The following is an 18,162-nucleotide window of genomic DNA, read 5'->3' as shown; positions in this document are numbered from 1 at the left end:
GCAGATTCATACTGGATTAAAATCTCTCCACAATTATTACAGTCAGACTGTAAAACTACACGCTGCAGATTCATACTGGATTAAAATCACTCCACAATTATTACAGTCAGACTTTAAAACTACACACACTGCAGATTCATACTGGATTAAAATCACTCCACAATTATTACAGTCAGACTGTAACACTACACACTGCAGATTCATACTGGATTAAAATCACTCCACAATTATTACAGTCAGACTGTAAAATTACACACTGCAGATTCATACTGGATTAAAATCACTCCACAATTATTACAGTCAGACTGTAAAACTACACACACTGCAGATTCATACTGGATTAAAATCACTCCACAATTATTACTGTCAGACTGTAAAACTACACACTGCAGATTCATACTGGATTAAAATCACTCCACAATTATTACAGTCAGACTTTAAAACTACACACACTGCAGATTCATACTGGATTAAAATCACTCCACAATTATTACAGTCAGACTGTAAAACTACACACTGCAGATTCATACTGGATTAAAATCACTCCACAATTATTACAGTCAGACTGTAAAACTACACGCTGCAGATTCATACTGGATTAAAATCACTCCACAATTATTACAGTCAGACTGTAAAACTACACGCTGCAGATTCATACTGGATTAAAATCCCTCCACAATTATTACCATCAGACTGTAAAACTACACACTGTAGATTCATACTGGATTAAAATCACTCCACAATTATTACAGTCAGACTGTAAAACTACACACTGCAGATTCATACTGGATTAAAATCTCTCCACAATTATTACAGTCAGACTGTAAAACTCCACACGCTGCAGATTCATACTGGATTAAAATCACTCCACAATTATTACAGTCAGACTTTAAAACTACACACACTGCAGATTCATACTGGATTAAAATCGCTCCACAATTATTACAGTCAGACTGTAAAACTACACGCTGCAGATTCATACTGGATTAAAATCACTCCACAATTATTACCGTCAGACTGTAAAACTACACACTACAGATTCATACTGGATTAAAATCACTCCACAATTATTACAGTCAGACTGTAAAACTACACACACTGCAGATTCATACTGGATTAAAATCACTCCACAATTATTACAGTCAGACTTTAAAACTACACACACTGCAGATTCATACTGGATTAAAATCACTCCACAATTATTACAGTCAGACTGTAAAACTACACACTGCAGATTCATACTGGATTAAAATCACTCCACAATTATTACAGTCAGACTGTAAAACTACACGCTGCAGATTCATACTGGATTAAAATCACTCCACAATTATTACAGTCAGACTGTAAAACTACACGCTGCAGATTCATACTGGATTAAAATCACTCCACAATTATTACAGTCAGACTGTAAAACTACACACTGCAGATTCATACTGGATTAAAATCACTCCACAATTATTACCATCAGACTGTAAAACTACACACACTGCAGATTCATACTGGATTAAAATCACTCCACAATTATTACAGTCAGACTGTAAAACTACACACTGCAGATTCATACTGGATTAAAATCTCTCCACAATTATTACAGTCAGACTGTAAAACTCCACACGCTGCAGATTCATACTGGATTAAAATCACTCCACAATTATTACAGTCAGACTTTAAAACTACACACACTGCAGATTCATACTGGATTAAAATCGCTCCACAATTATTACAGTCAGACTGTAAAACTACACGCTGCAGATTCATACTGGATTAAAATCACTCCACAATTATTACCGTCAGACTGTAAAACTACACACTACAGATTCATACTGGATTAAAATCACTCCACAATTATTACAGTCAGACTGTAAAACTACACACTACAGATTCATACTGGATTAAAATAACACACCCCTCTCTCTCTTTCTGTGTCTCCCTGCTTGCTCTCTCTCATTTCTTGTATCTCTCTCTCTCTCTCTCTCTGTCTCCCTCTCTCTCCCTCCCTCTCTCTCTCTTCTCTCTGTCTCTCTCTCTCTCTGTCTCCCTCTCTCTCCCTCTCTCTCTCTCTCTCTCTCTCTCTCTCTTTTCTCTCTGTCTCTCTGTCTCTCTCTCTCTCTCTCTGTCTCCCTCTCTCTCTCTCTCTCTCTCTCTCTCTCTCTCTCTCTTCTCTCTGTCTCTCTCTCTCTCTGTCTCCCTCTCTCTCCCTCCCTCTCTCTCTCTTCTCTCTGTCTCTCTCTCTCTCTGTCTCCCTCTCTCTCCCTCTCTCTCTCTCTCTCTCTCTCTCTCTCTTTTCTCTCTGTCTCTCTGTCTCTCTCTCTCTCTCTCTCTCGCTCTCTCACCACATGCACTGTCTGAGTCATTGATGATGAAGTTGTTGTGGGATGCTGACAGATTGAATTCTGTGATGTCTGTGGGTGAGTGGCGTTGGCTCTCTGGTTTAAACTCCAGTTCCAGTTTGTCCAGCTCACGTTGGGAGAATGACAGCAAACCCGCAGTGTGTTTATTTATTCTGGGCTTACTCAGTTTCAAATATTCTTTTTCCTGTTTGTCTCGGTCACCTGGGAGAAGCTGCGCCTCATTTTCCTCCTCTTTTATTTCCTCGTGTATTGTTTGTTTGTGGACTCTGGGCCTGCCCAGACAAAACAAACGCTGTGTTACTGAGACACACCTACTCGTACAAGGTTCTTTTATTATGTATTTTTTACGTTTTTCCACATTTGGAGTGATTGTGAAGAACTGCAGAATGGCACATATTGGATTATGCAATGAGCAAAAAGTCTTATTACCTCTTATCAACAGTCTCCAAAGCAACCTGAGATGCTTTCCCTGCAGCCTTGAGGAAGATATGTCTGTGTCAAGACCTTGTTAAGTAATAATAATAATAATAATAATAATAATAATAATAATAATAATAAACTATTGTGTGAGTGTGCAATAATAACAACTGTGTGTGCGCAATAACACTAAAATAAAAACACGGACAATAAAATAATAAGAAGGACACTAATTTAAATAATTAAAATAATTGTAACTGCTTTATACCTGATGTTTCATATTACTATCACAATCACTGCCACCTTACTATATTCATAAGTGCTTAAATCTGGTGTACATACTGTAAATTTCTCTATATTGTCTTAAATTATTAGCAAAGTATTTATTTTTACATAAATGGCTGCAACTGCAACAACTGCAATTTCCCCTTGGGATCAATAAAGGAATCTGAATCTGAACATTACATACACTTGTACCAGCACCATACACACACACACACACACACACACACACTCTACCATGTCAGCGTCACTGTCGGGCTGAGAATAGCCCATCACTCAAATAATATCTGCTCAGTGGTGGGTTTATGGTGGTCCCCTTCCATCGCTGAATGGAGCGGAGGGGGCTGATGAACTATAAGTGTAAACCTATATAGTGGAGCAGTAAGGTACGTATTCAAAGGAGATAGTTCTTCAAGGGTTCTTTAGTGAAGAAAATGGTTGTACATAGAACCGTGAACACTTAATGAACCCTTTGCATGATTAAATGGTTCTTTGCATCATGAAAATGTTCAGATTGATGGATAATGTGCTATAGATGGTTCTACATAGCACCTTTTTTTGAAAAAGGTTCTATATAGCACCAAAAGGGGTTCTTCTATTGCAACAAACTTGATATCTCAACGATTGTCTTTGTGTTGTGCTCTCATTAGCCTGACACACTACTAGGATCCTGGAAGGCTGATTGCAGGATTGGCCTTATTGTATAGATGGTTTTTGCCTTGGTCTTGTCAGAGTGTTTGATGTTTGTGGCACACTGTTCCCCCTCTGCACTGGCATCTTTGGAGGCCCCCCTGAACGTCCATCCATCCATCCATCCATCCATCCATCCACCATCGATTGATCAGTCGATCAGTCCATCCATCCATGCATCCATCAATCAATCCATCAATCCACCATCGATTGATCAGTCGATCAGTCCATCCATCCAGCTATCCATCCATGCATCCATCAATCAATCCATCAATCCATGAAGTCATCAGCCAATCAAAGGTGAGATTAAACAATAGTTTGTGTTTATGGGCAGTGAAAACTTTCAGCTTTTTACTTTTGAGGATGAACAAAAATAGCCATATTAGTTATTAATGTGCCGTATTACATTTTCATAAGCAATTTCTTCTCTTTTTCCTTTAAGGCAAACTGAGTCATGATGCGGAAACGGAAATATTCCTACATATATAAAAAGAGTAAAACATGCCCTTTGAATCGATGAATATATAAAATTAAAAACAGATGTAATTTCTTTTCGTTCTCGTTTTATTTCATTTATTTATTTGAACATACCCAACGGCTATTCGTTCAACCGATGCTTATATCTGCATTGGATTAAGTGTTTAAACCTCCTCTGCCTTGAGGCCTCTCAGGGCCCCTGGTGGTAAAAGGCTCCTGGGCACTGGCCCCACTGACCTGATCAGTCATCCTTCCCGGCATAGAAGTGCTTACATATGGAAGCGTGAACAGCCAATCAGCATGCATCTGCCACAGTCCTGATAGTTGGGACCAGCTTAGCATTAAAAAGATTTTTAATATAAATGTTGTTCAAATGTTTTTAACAGCATACGTCTGAGATGAAGTCATTGGCATTAAACCACTTATATAACAAATCTGACTGTCCCTAAACTCGGTGACCCCAAAGGTCTATAGAAACAGCTAGGCTGGTGGCATGAAGGCAGTAAAGAGGGAGAAATGTCTGCAGATTAAACTCCCTCTGGCCGGCCTTGGCCACAGCTGGAGGTGGACCTTGACTGGAAAAGTGTTAGATTACTCCCTGCTCATCCCCCCCCACACACACACACACACACAGCCCAGCTCTACCAGGCCAGCAGTCCATCCACACCGACTCTGAAACACCTCACTCACTCACAGTGTCCGTCAACAGAGTCTCCCAAACACGCAACCAAAGATAGCAAACATAATGTGTGTGATACCTGCAGCGACTCGATTCATCCCAGCTCCCACACAGACTCCGTTATCTCTGGCTCCATAACTTCTTATACAGGGAGATTCACTCGAAAGAGGCCCAGAATATTCTGTTCTGTTATGATGAAGCAATCTGAACCAAAAAAATCCACTTCATTCCTTGACGTATGTGTATTGCATTACATGCTATGCTGGACATCATCTCTGTTTTCTGCCAGACACATGAACGGGTACGGGGGGGTATGCACCCAGAAGTTGCAAATAGGGGTTAAATGTGGCGACGGCTGTCCGGCGCCTACCTCATCGACGCAGGGGGATCCTGGCTTGTTCAAAGCTCCATATACTGAGGAGCACATTGCATGTTGTTTCTGTCAGATTGCGTCGTCCTACTGAGAGTTATTACAGAACATTCAGGGCCTCTTTCAAGTGAATCTCCCTGTATTTGTGCGCAAAAACGACCTTTGCTGAAGTTTGTTTCTTCTCTAAAAACAGGGTTCCTGAGTTTTGCAATGTGTTTGATACCCAGTGATGCCACAGCCATCCTGCACTGCCTTCCTGTCTCTGGACGGGTAGGATGGTCAGGAAACGTCTGCACAAAGGTGCTGCACGTTCAGCACTGGACAACAGAAGAGCCGCAGTTACACCAAATCACCAAAGGTCTGACCATTTCGAGAGTTTATCTTCCCACAACATGTGGCACACGCCAAACATGTGGGCAGTACAAGGTAATGCATACACACCCTCCTGTGTTAACTGGTGTAGCCTTTTACATCAGCGTGAGCGGTGACCATCAACAGTGGCCAGCTGCATCAGCCATGCATAAGTTCAAACGTAGACTAGTTGTAACATGTTTACTAAGTTCAGGCTCGTTTGGAGTGCTTTGAGCAGGGCGACAGGAATAGCTTTGCTGATGGGTACTAAGAGACTGGCTGCATCCTTTAGATAGCTATAATGATGTGGATGGATCAGATTTGTTTTTCTGTCCACGTTCTTTGACGATTGTGTTATGCAAAAACGTTATTTTGAAATTTTGGTACACGTCGTGAGGGAGCATCAGGGCGCATGATCACACACAAAAGCCCAAAAAAAACCAAGAACTTGACTTTTTGGTTAACTAAGCTAAAAAGGCCTGGTTTGAACTCCAAGCCTGAAGCTTAACACCCACAGCTACAGCTCCGTAAGACTCAGCAGCTGCCCAAACGGCTAAACTGAGGCTGGTGTTGTGTCGGTCAGCCAAATTGTAGGTCACTTCTAGTCTTCATAACTTGAGAATGGTTTAAACTACAGACATGACACACATATCAGGACATACATTCAGCAGACCCACCCCTAACTAGTTAGTGTGTCGTCAGGACCAGTGAGTCATTTGGCTCAGAAAATCACCCAAAATTCTCATATTATTGCTCTGCTGTTTGGCCTTCATATTCCAACAAAGAGATAAAACAGAGACATGATTCACAAATCAGATCACCCATCAGACTCCGCCTCATTTCATCCACCCGTGACCCTCCGTCAGCCAGTAATCCAGCTCCAAAATCACCCACAACCCACTCGCTACTGTTATATTAAATCTCTGCTTTTAGCCTTCAGGGCTTTCAGTTTACATTGATTTTGAGCTTTAAAAATATCTGATATTAAATATGAAACTCAAGTTGTAATTAAAAATAAAGCCTGTCTTGCTGTGTTTGAGTTATAGCGCTGAGCCTGAATCCAAGAGGACAGAAAATCAGTTAAAAACACGTCCGCCTTTTGCTGATTGTTTATTTTTACTCATAATAACCAACAGAATGAATCAGCATCAAACTTATTGCACTTTCAGCTCACAGACACTCCAGACTAACAATTTGAAAAAATTTTTAAAGATGCCAAAAAACGCAAAATTTTGCAGACGCTAGGTAAATTTTTGATCAAAAATGACTCAAATTCATAAAGATATCAGATTTCTGTTAGCATTTGCATGTCAGACAGTGGAACATCTATGTAGCCTAGGTTCTCCTGAAAATAACAACATGTGCCATGTGTGACTGTCACATGTGAATGCTTCATGATTCCAGTTGTAATTTTAATTGACCCAAAAATACCAAAAAATCCCCCAAATTCCAGGGTTAAAAAGCTGCGTATTTGGTTTCGCAGGGAAATATCAAAGAATAAACAGACAAATAATCTGTTTTATTTAACTTCTACACATCGTTCTTTTCTAGGCTGAGCAGCCCCCCCCCATTGAAAAGCTCAGCACAAACTGCTGTTGCGTTTCCATGGCAGCGGGTTTACTGATTGGTTCTGAACATGTTATCAGACATGACTTATGGATTTGTCTGTATGGATGCGCCCAAATTTAGTAAAAGGATCGTTTGAAACTGACTAGTGACTAACCTGGTGCAGCCCAGTCCGGATAGGCAAACACAACAAAGCTCAGGCCTCATTCCCACATATCTGGATATTTTTGAAAGCGTGGTTTTCTCTCTGTTGTTTTGGCCTAATGTCCACATGAAAACTATGTTTTTGATCATTCACTCTCTTTTTCAATCACCTCCCCCAGCTGGAGAAAACTGATGGTAAAACTATTAACTACTTTTTACCATCAGCCTGCAGGACACCTCCTGAAATATGACTTACACTGGGTTGTTTCTGTGTGCTCAGCAATTTAGGGGTGATTTTGGAGTTGAAAAGATGTTTGTAATGGAATTTGAGGTGTCAGATTGCCCTGCGCTCGGCTCTCATATATGGGGGTTCTTGTGAACGAGGCCTAGTTTGACTTTGTTTCTTGTTGCCTGCCACAGATGCGTAAAAATAGCATTGTACATGATGATTGGTTGATGTCAGGCCTGCTCGTAGCTCCAGTGCGAAACTAAAGAAGCAAATTTCAGACACTGAACATGCCTTGCCTGATTAGCTGCGCAGGGGATGAGGGAGGAAACTGCACAAATGAGATTTTTTGCCAAGCCATTGCTTTAAATGACTCACCTGCTGACTGAAAAGCATGATTGATTACACCTAAAGTTCATTCATTTCGTGCTTTATTTCAGTGGGATTCATCAGTACGAAGCTTTATCTTCAGAACGCCAATCTGCTGCTGCGCACGGCTTCATGCCTCGATGCAGACGTTTTCTCCAACGCTGTGTTGACGACAGAAGTACAAGCCCCGCTCTAATGCGGCCGAGGACAGATGCGTGTCCATGAAATCGGAATCACAGGGATTCTGCAATGCTTCCTTAGCACTATTGTCCCCTGATAAATGGAGTGGGCTGTGCAGGAAATCTCTATAGCAGAAATACATCGCTCATCTTTTAGCCTGAGGAATTTACTCCGTGAAGATAATTTTATTATTTTTTTGCTTTAATCTGGCCTGCACTGTCTGTCAACATTGTTTTTAAAGGAGAATTACATCAATAAAGTTTTTATATATTTAAATGGTGAAGATGTAAAACAAATCTGGTTGTTTTGATGTTCCATTCTATCTATCTATCTATCTATCTATCTATCTATCTATCTATCTATCTGTCTGTCTGTCTGTCTGTCTGTCTGTCTGTCTGTCTGTCTGTCTGTCTGTCTGTCTGTCTGTCTGTCTATCTGGCAATCTGTCTGTTTCTCTGTGTCTACACTATGTGGCCAAAAGTATGTGGCCTCCTTATCACTGAATTCAGGTGTTTCAGCCACACGCATTGCTAACAGGTGTATAAAATCAAGCACATAGTCTTGTAGTCTCCATAGACAATCATTGGCAGTAGAACGGGTCATATTGGAGAGCTCAGTGACTTTAAACGTGGTGCCACCTTTGCCACTATTCACTTTGCAAAATTTCTGCCTTGCTAGATCTGCCCCGGTCAACTGTAAGTGCTATTATTGTGAAATAAAAGCTTCTACGAGAAAGACCAGCAACACTGACATAAGAACTGTGCAGCGGGAGCTTCATGAAATGAGTTTCCTTGGCTGAGCAGCTGCACGCAAGCCTAAGATCACTATGTGCAATACTTGGTGTCAGTTAGAGGGATACTCTGCAGTGGAGGTGTGTTCTCTGGGTTGATGAATCAAGCTTTGTTAACTGGCAGTCTGGTGGATAAATCTGGGTTTGGTGGATGTCAGGAGAACGCCACCTACCAGAATGCAAAGAGCCAAGAGTAACGTTTGGTGGAGGAGGGATAATGGGCTGGCGCTGTTTTTCAGAGTTTGGACCTCTTGGTTCCAGGGAAGGGTGATGTTGATGCTGCAGCATACAGAGACATTGCAAGCAATTATATGCTTCCAACTTTGTGTCAGCAGTGTGGGGAAGACCCTTTCCTGTCCCAGCATGACTGAGCCCTTGTGAGCTGACATAAAGACATGGTTTGATGAGTTTGATGTGGAGGAACTCCCTTGGACACAGAGCCCTGACCTCAACCCCACTGAACACCTTACGGATGAACTGGAATGTTGATTGTGAGCCAGGCCCTCTCATCCAGCATCACTGCCTGACTTATATATACTCTTTGGCCTGAATGGACAATAGACACACTTCAAAATCTTATGGAAAGCCCTCTCAGAAGAGTGGAGGCTGTTATAGCCAGGACAACTCCATGTTAATGCCCATGGGTTTGGAGTAGGATGTCAAAAAAGCTCATAAAGGTGTGATGGTGTCTTTTTTTAAAACCCTTTTAACTATTTTTTAACCTCGTAAATGGCCAGGACCCACAATGTTTTACTACACACTTCTTTAACCTAAGAATCGCTCGGCTAGTTTGCATTGTAGTCAGAATTATACACGTAATACACACTGTGTGATAAGCCTTAGTGTGTGATAAGCCTGGGATTTGAAGTACTTGGGAAATTTCTTGAAAGAAAACGAAGTATCCTAAAACGTTTGTGTATGACTCGGTGAATGAAAGCGAGACAGCATGAGAACACGTGTCCAGGGATTTATTTTCTCCATTTTCATTTAACTGGACAATATACTGTCCTCTCTCCTCCTGTTTGGACCCAGGGAGGCCGCGGGAGATGGGTAAACGGAGATCTCACCAATAATTCATGGTCATGCAGACCCGTGTTATCTGCCCTGGCCGGGCTAAAGGTGCATTTCACACCCCCCTCAGCGGGGTCACAATCCTGCCACGTCCATTTGCGTTAATTGACCCAGACTGGGGCCAATATTCTATCACCCTCCTGCAGAACCACACCACCTCATCATGGCAAAGCTGATGATAAGAATGAAGTGCTATTACTGACCCTGACCCTTTCGACCTCTAGGGACATGACTCGAGCAGTTCGTCTGCACGAATTACACAAAGTGTAAAAAGCACGAAGTGCAAAAAGAATGAATATTGATTAAAGTTTCATGCAGTGTGTGAACCCTGTTAAAGTTTCAGAACAATGCTCTTCACCTCCCATGTGATGTCGAAACTAAGCTGTAAAACGTCCTGTTTTGAATTCATTGTTTTTGTGATGTCACAAACACCAACCATTAACATATATCCATTTATTGAACACAGCAGTTTAGCCCCACCAATTTACATTGAAATTACAAGTAGAGTTTGTCATTTTTGCTGGACTGCTTTGTAATTGAGGTGTGTTACAGGGCCACCAACAAGAACAGAGCTCATTTACATATACCAGTCTTAAAGGCACAGTAACAGAAACAGCTGTGGGATAAAGAGAGGCTCGAAAATGGTCATATACAAATGGATGATAACTGGTTTGGTATATAAACGTACAGAAACATTAAAAGTAGAGTTAAAATGCAAATAAGTAGGATATATGCCCTTTAAGATCGGTTTCAAGGCTTATTCCCATAGTCAGAGGAGCTGAATGGTTTAAGCGTCTACGAATGACTTAGGTTTAGGTTTCACTTCAAGGGCTCTTCAATAAAGGCAATGTTTCTGTGTAGAACTGGACCACTTTAATGCATAAATAGTTCTTAGCGTGGTTCAAATGCAGAGGTGGACGAAGTACACAAATCATGTACTTGAGTTAAAGTAGAGACCCCCAAGGTAAAATATTCCTCCAGTAAAAGTAGAAGTTCGTCCCTTTAGACCTCCACTTGAGTAAAAGTACTAAAGTATTTCCCTTCAAATGTACTTAAGTATAAAGTAAAAGTACTAAGAGAGTAATTCTGGCTCTGATGTCCTGTTATCATTTTCATAACCAGACTGGCTTCATGACCTCATTTCAGGTGAAAGTCCTCCAGCGTCTCTCTTGGTAAACCAGTCTTTTAATAGAACGTCATTAATTAGTGACGCTGACGTCTATTAAAATGATCAGAAGCACAAAACACTGAAGGTAAACAGTTTCCATCAGGGAGAACCGAGTGGCTCTGAAATCACTTTTTACACACAAGCAAAGTTTCAGTTTCAGATTTATTTACAACTTAGTTCCAAGTTTAAGTTGAATAAAAACTGGCTTTAAACTCAGGATCACAGATGAGCTCCTTTACTATGTTGATCTGTAGGCGTCTGTTCATAAACATAAACCAGCCCAAACTCATTTACTATAAAATGAACTGGTGTTTGTAGAAATTCAGAAAAAAGCCGCATCAGTCTCGACTGCATATGTGGACATATTTCTATATTGAGCTCTATTTACACAAAGTTAGGTTAGTTCATCATTTATGTTGAACAGACTCTCCCAAAGTTTTACGCTGCTGTGCTGACGTTGAACCGCGTGCTGCACTGGGTCGGTATGACCAACAGGTCAAAACCAGCTCTAAACAAAGTGACCGCTGGGCCCTGATTGGTGCTCTGGCTTTGCGCTTCTTTCGTTTTGACATGTTACGTTTTTATACACACAGAAACCAAAAGGAACGACAGATTTCTCAAAATGTAGGAGGAAAAAGTCGGATATTAGACTCTGAAATGTAGTGGAGTGAAAGGAAAAAGTCCAGAATGGAGAAACTTCAGTACAGATACACCAAAAATACTTAAGTACAGAAACCAATCACATTTACTTAGTTACTGTCCACCACTGTTCAAATGTCCTTCTCTATGATGGAAACCCTGTTGAAATGTTTCAGCAAAGCTCCAAAAAGGGTTCTGCTTAGTCTGAGAACCTTTTTTGTTAGTTTTGCACTAATGTGGCTGATAGGAAACAGAAGCTTAACACATTTACAGTCACTTTAAAGTTGTTGAAATGCTCTCTGTATGGCTGGGCCAGCATATTGACGTGGAATTTGAATGCTATGTTACTTTAAAACGGCCTCCATCCAGCACCTGTGAACTTGTACTGTCTCATTTTTAGGAGCGCTAGAGAATGACCCAGTGCAGCCATCAGCCGGGCTAATCCAGGGCCTCCAAAGCGGTTTAAAGCGCTCTGGTTTCATCTAATCTTTTTCGTCCAGACCTGGCCGAGCCTGAAACCTCCTCCATGAGAGGAATGGACAAATAGAGGTCTCTCTCTCTCTCTTTCTGCAGCTATGAAAGGCCACTGTGTGTTCTGAGGATTAAGAGATTTTTTTCAGCCCCCTCCTCTTCTCTCTTTTTCATTTAGACCAAAAAGGATGAAGAAAGAAAGACTTGGGGTGGGGGGAGAAAAAAAAACTCGTCTGGTTAGGATACCCAGTTTTCTACCTTGCAAAGGGGCTGTGCGGGTTCGTGTATCTTTTGTTGCTTTCAAAGTATTTCAGACAGAAAACCACAAGCCTGTGAACGTCATGTAACACTGCATAGTGTTAACAGTAACTGTGGTTTTAATAGCGCCAACCTTTCGAATGCTTCATGTTTTTAGATAAAAACATGAGAACAGTCATTAAGAACGGTCTCATCCATGACTCGAAGTCATTTTCCCTCCATTTAAATCAGGGCTTGTGTATATTTCTGTACTTAAAGGGCCAATATCTTTCATTTCTCTTATATTTTTTTTTCTTCTGAGGTCCACTTATAACATTTTTGTGGGTTCATGCACCAAAAACAGCCCAAAAATCATTTTTAATTGATAATTCTATTAATCCCTTTGAATGAATGGGGGTCCTGACCACTGAAGAACAGGGTAACAGAGTATCAGAGAAACAGATGGACTACAGTCTGTAACTGTAGAACTACAGAGTGCAGCTATACAGTAAGTGGAGCTGATAAAGTGGACAGTGAGCGTAGAAACGAGGAGGTGGTCATGATGTTACGCCTGATCGGTGTATAATACCTTATTTAACGGTTCAACGTCAGCGCAGCAGCGTAAAACTTTGGGAGAGTCTGTTCAACATAAATGATGAACTAACCTAACTTTGTGTAAATAGAGCTCAATATAGAAATATGTCCACATATGCAGTCGAGACTGACGCGGCTTTTTTCTGAATTTCTACAAACACCATTTCATTTTATAGTAAATGAGTTTGGGCTGGTTTATGTTTATGAACAGACGCCTACAGATCAACATAGTAAAGGAGCTCATCTGTGATCCTGAGTTTAAAGCCAGTTTTTATTCAACTTAAACTTGGAACTAAGTTGTAAATAAATCTGAAACTGAAACTTTGCTTGTGTGTAAAAGTGATTTCAGAGCCACTCGGTTCTCCCTGATGGAAACTGTTTACCTTCAGTGTTTTGTGCTTCTGATCATTTTAATAGACGTCAGCGTCACTAATTAATGACGTTCTATTAAAAGACTGGTTTACCAAGAGAGACGCTGGAGGACTTTCACCTGAAATGAGTTCATGAAGCCAGTCTGGTTATAAAAATGATAACAGGACCAGATCAGAGCCAGAATTACTCTTTTAGTACTTTTACTTTATACTTAAGTACATTTGAAGGTAAATGCTGAAGGTAAGTACTTTTACTCAAGTGGAGGTCTAAAGGGAGAAACTTCTACTTTTACTGGAGTGATATTTTACCTTTGGTGTCTCTACAAGTGTAGAGACATTCAAAATACACGTATTTTTTTTTATCACTTTAAAGCTCTTTTATACATCTTCCTTACACGCAGGGCATCTCAGGACAGACAGAGAGACAGAGAGCAAAAATAAATGAGAGGAATAAATTGCAGGCAGTGCTGAGGGCAGCTGTTCTCCGGCGACGGGTCCTTCCAGCTCTGTGTTTGTGTGCCGCGGTCGGACGCTGTGCAGGTAGCGCCGGTTTAACTCACTAACACACGCGTTTTATTAAATATTACAGCACTAATGTCTCTTATAGCCCACGGAGCTAGCGCTGTTTCCTCTCTTGTGTCCTGTGGCCGTGTCAGTGTTCGTTAGAGAGGATTAGCTGCGCGACTAACGGGGAAAATGTACCGAAGCTGAAGCTTCTTACTCGAATTTCTCCGTTCCACCTTAAACGCTGCACCAGCCATAGTAACGCTCGCCGCGCCACAATGCAGCTGCTGCACCATTTAAGGTGGAACGGGAAAATGAAGAACTTGGCGAAAAGGAAGCCGACTTCAGTGTGAAGCTTTCGAACTTATTCTGCGTTTATTACGACAAACGTGTTATTATTTACACACAACATGATATTCAGTCCACCCCCTTGTTTCTACGGTCACTGTCCATCTTATCAGCTCCACTTACTGTATAGCTGCACTCTGTAGTTCTACAGTTACAGACTGTAGTCCATCTGTTTCTCTGATACTCTGTTACCCTGTTCTTCAGTGGTCAGGACCCCCATGGACCCTCACAGAGCAGGTACTATTTGGGTGGTGGGTCATTCTCAGCACTGCAGTAACACTGACGGTGTGGTGGTGTGTTAGTGTGTGTTGTGCTGGTACGAGTAGATCAGACACAGCAGTGCTGCTATAGTTGTTAAACATTGTGTCCACTCTATTAGACACTCCTACCTTGTCAGTCCACCTTGTAGATGTAAAGTCAGAGACGACAGCTCATCTGCTGCTGCAGTTTGTGTTGGTCGTCCTCTAGTCCTTCATCAGTGGTCACAGGACGCTGTTGGCTGGATGTTTTTGGTTGGTGGACGATTCTCAGTCCAGCAGAGACACTGAGGTGTTTAAAAACTCCTGCAGCACTGCTGTGTCTGATCCACTCAGACCAGCGCAACACACACTAACACACCACCACCATGTCAGTGTTACTCAGTGGTGGACGAAGTACACAAATCATGTACTTGAGTTAAAGTAGAGACCCCCAAGGTAAAATATCACTCCAGTAAAAGTAGAAGTTCCTCCCTTTAGACCTCCACTTGAGTAAAAGTACTAAAGTATTTCCCTTCAAATGTACTTAAGTATAAAGTAAAAGTACTAAAAGAGGAATTCTGGCTCTGATGTCCTGTTATCATTTTTATAACCAGACTGGCTTCATGAACTCATTTCAGGTGAAAGTCCTCCAGCGTCTCTCTTGGTAAACCAGTCTTTTAATAGAACGTCATTAATTAGTGACGCTGACGTCTATTAAAATGATCAGAAGCACAAAACACTGAAGGTAAACAGTTTCCATCAGGGAGAACCGAGTGGCTCTGAAATCACTTTTTACACTCAAGCAAAGTTTCAGTTTCAGATTTATTTACAACTTAGTTCCAAGTTTAAGTGGAATAAAAACTGGCTTTAAACTCAGGATCACAGATGAGCTCCTTTACTATGTTGATCTGTAGGCGTCTGTTCATAAACATAAACCAGCCCAAACTCATTTACTATAAAATGAAATGGTGTTTGTAGAAATTCAGAAAAAAGCCGCGTCAGTCTCGACTGCATATGTGGACATATTTCTATATTGAGCTCTATTTACACAAAGTTAGGTTAGTTCATCATTTATGTTGAACAGACTCTCCCAAAGTTTTACGCTGCTGCGCTGACGTTGAACCGCGTGCTGCACTGGGTCGGTATGACCAACAGGTCAAAACCAGCTCTAAACAAAGTGACCGCTGGGCCCTGATTGGTGCTCTGGCTTTGCGCTTCTTTCGTTTTGACATGTTACGTTTTTATACACACAGAAACCAAAAGGAGCGACAGATTTCTCAAAATGTAGGAGGAAAAAGTCGGATATTAGACTCTGAAATGTAGTGGAGTGAAAGGAAAAAGTCGCCCAGAAATAGAAAAACTTAAGTACAGATACACGAAAAAACTACTTAAGTACAGAAACTAATTACATTTACTTAGTTACTGTCCACCACTGGTGATACTACAGTGCTGAGAATGATCCACCACCCAAATAGTACCTGCTCTGTGAGGGTCCATGGGGGTCCTGACCACTGAAGAACAGGCTAACAGAGTATCAGAGAAACAGATGGACTACAGTCTGTAACTGTAGAACTACAGAGTGCAGCTATACAGTAAGTGGAGCTGATAAAGTGGGCAGTGAGCGTAGAAACGAGGAGGCGCTCATGATGTTATGCCTGATCGGTGTATTTAATGCTGAGGGGGTTTCGTTTTTCTGTTGGTCATCATTAGAGAATTGTGGCTGTGTCCGTGTTGAAGGAGAACATAAGAGCTTAAATATGAGCTTCAGGCAGAATTGAAAGGCAGTTCTGTCTTTTATTTTGCAACATTTCTGCATGATGAAATTATTAAGATGTAAACAAAGTAATTCAGAGTAGTTTGATGTGAAATACTCTGTTCCAGAGAAATGTACAGGCTCTGAGTGGTTCACAGTGGAGATGGAGAGTTTAATGCCTCTTAACGCTCCCTCACAGTAAGTTATTACTTTAAACAGTAGGGATGGGCGATATGGCAGAAATAGTTGAATCACGATACTTCAACATTTTCACGATACTCGATATGTGGCACGATATTTCATTTTTCTGGGATTTAATAAGTTGGAACAGATAAAATAGAAGCTGTAGTGTCACAATGCTATAATAATGATAATAATAATAATAATAACACAACTACAGTGATTTGTATTTAATGTTTTACATGGTGGTTGGTTAGTGTAGTGGTTAACACCTTTGCCTTCTACGCTGTAGACTGGGGTTCAATCCCCGACCAGGGCAAGCACCCTACACTATACCAATAAGAGTCCTTGGGCAAGACTCCAAACACTACCTTGGCCTTCCTGTGTAAAATGATCAAATTGTAAGTCGCTCTGGTTAAGAGCGTCAGCCAAAATGCCATAAATGTACATACTGCACTAAATACATCCAAACAGGTCTCCTTATGCTCACTTGGTGTCTGAGATATCGTTTCATGATAGCTTTGAGTTGATATTGGTCTAAAATAGCTTTTAAATGTATGTCAATTCATGGTGGAGAGGTACACACAGGGTGTTGTGAGGCAAAATAGCTGCCAAAGAAAACTTTAAATTTAGTGCTATTTTACCATCATCAAAAACACAAAGACTTGTTGTTTCACTGGTGGTTTTAGTTAGTAAGTAAATTGGCCATGTTTGTGTTGTGGACATCACAACCCTTGGTTCCCATCACCACCACTGTGAAGAAAATCTGTCAGTATGTTTCTCCACATAAAAACTCTGAATGACTGTTTACATCTCAACAATTAGATTAAGCAGAACTTTAGAACAATCAGTGGAATTCCCTTTTAAGCTGTATTTAGTCTTATATGGACATTGATAGAAACTACTGAGAAAGCTGGAAATAACGCTAAACTACCTGTCTGCTGGTGCGTAGTCAACCAGCACGTCTCTTGTCTTTCTGTCATGGTTTGCAATGAGCTTCATGAGTGGAGTCGCCTCATGAACTCCTGACCTATTTCTGAAAGTTGCCGTCCTGCCTTGCACTCATATTGAACCCCACGTCCCTCCCATGTCCACACCAGATCCTATAGGCTGCCTTGGACATCGATTCACCTGCTTGTCCAAACTTTAGTTTAGAAACTGGAGCTATGACGCGATCGATGCTGCCAAACACACCAAGAACTCAATAGTCGCCCAAAAAGCCCAAACCAGCTCTGTAAAAATACGTCACTAAAACTTCCCTCAATCAGCTCAAACAACATCCATCAACATTAAGGTTGTGCCGACTTGTGAGCGTGCTTTAGAGCACAGAATGACTTACTGTGAAGTATAAAAATGAACAAAACGTCAGGCAAACACTTCAGACAGCAGGGTCTGGATCTAGAGGCTCAAAGGATCTTAAGTGCTGGATTACTGCTTATTTTTGAGTCTGTGGATCACTTTAAAGGGCGGTTTCACAGATGATCTGCATAATTAAATGGTTAAGGTACAAGTATAGTTATTCAGAGTAGTTATTACCTTTAAAGCTGTTAAATAAAACGGCTATGATAAGAATTTGGCCTATATATAATGTGTGTTTGTGTGTGTGTGTGTGTGTGTGTGTGTGTGTGTGTGTGTGTGTGTGTGTGTGTATATATATATATATATATATATATATGTGTGTGTGTGTGTGTATAT

The 18,162-nt window shown here is 41.0% G+C and overlaps 1 protein-coding gene across 3 annotated transcripts in view; it reads left to right on the top strand.

Moving 5' to 3' along the window:
- Nucleotides 1–13,916: 13,916 nt before the first annotated feature.
- The window catches only part of gnb1l (guanine nucleotide binding protein (G protein), beta polypeptide 1-like), a 76,035-nt gene continuing 71,789 nt past the window's right edge, over nt 13,917–18,162 (top strand). For 2 of the 3 annotated variants that reach the window (XM_037531452.1, XM_037531455.1), the window contains exon 1: nt 13,917–13,983. The gene's annotated coding sequence lies outside the window, so the exon portion shown is untranslated. The remainder of the gene's footprint in view (nt 13,984–18,162) is intronic. The other variant, XM_037531451.1, reaches the window with a different exon arrangement.

The sequence above is a fragment of the Pygocentrus nattereri genome, chromosome 20 (assembly GCF_015220715.1).
Source record: "Pygocentrus nattereri isolate fPygNat1 chromosome 20, fPygNat1.pri, whole genome shotgun sequence".
Taxonomy (NCBI): domain Eukaryota; kingdom Metazoa; phylum Chordata; class Actinopteri; order Characiformes; family Serrasalmidae; genus Pygocentrus; species Pygocentrus nattereri.
Note: the sequence above shows the minus strand (reverse complement) of the source record. Positions and strands in the feature narration are given on the sequence as shown.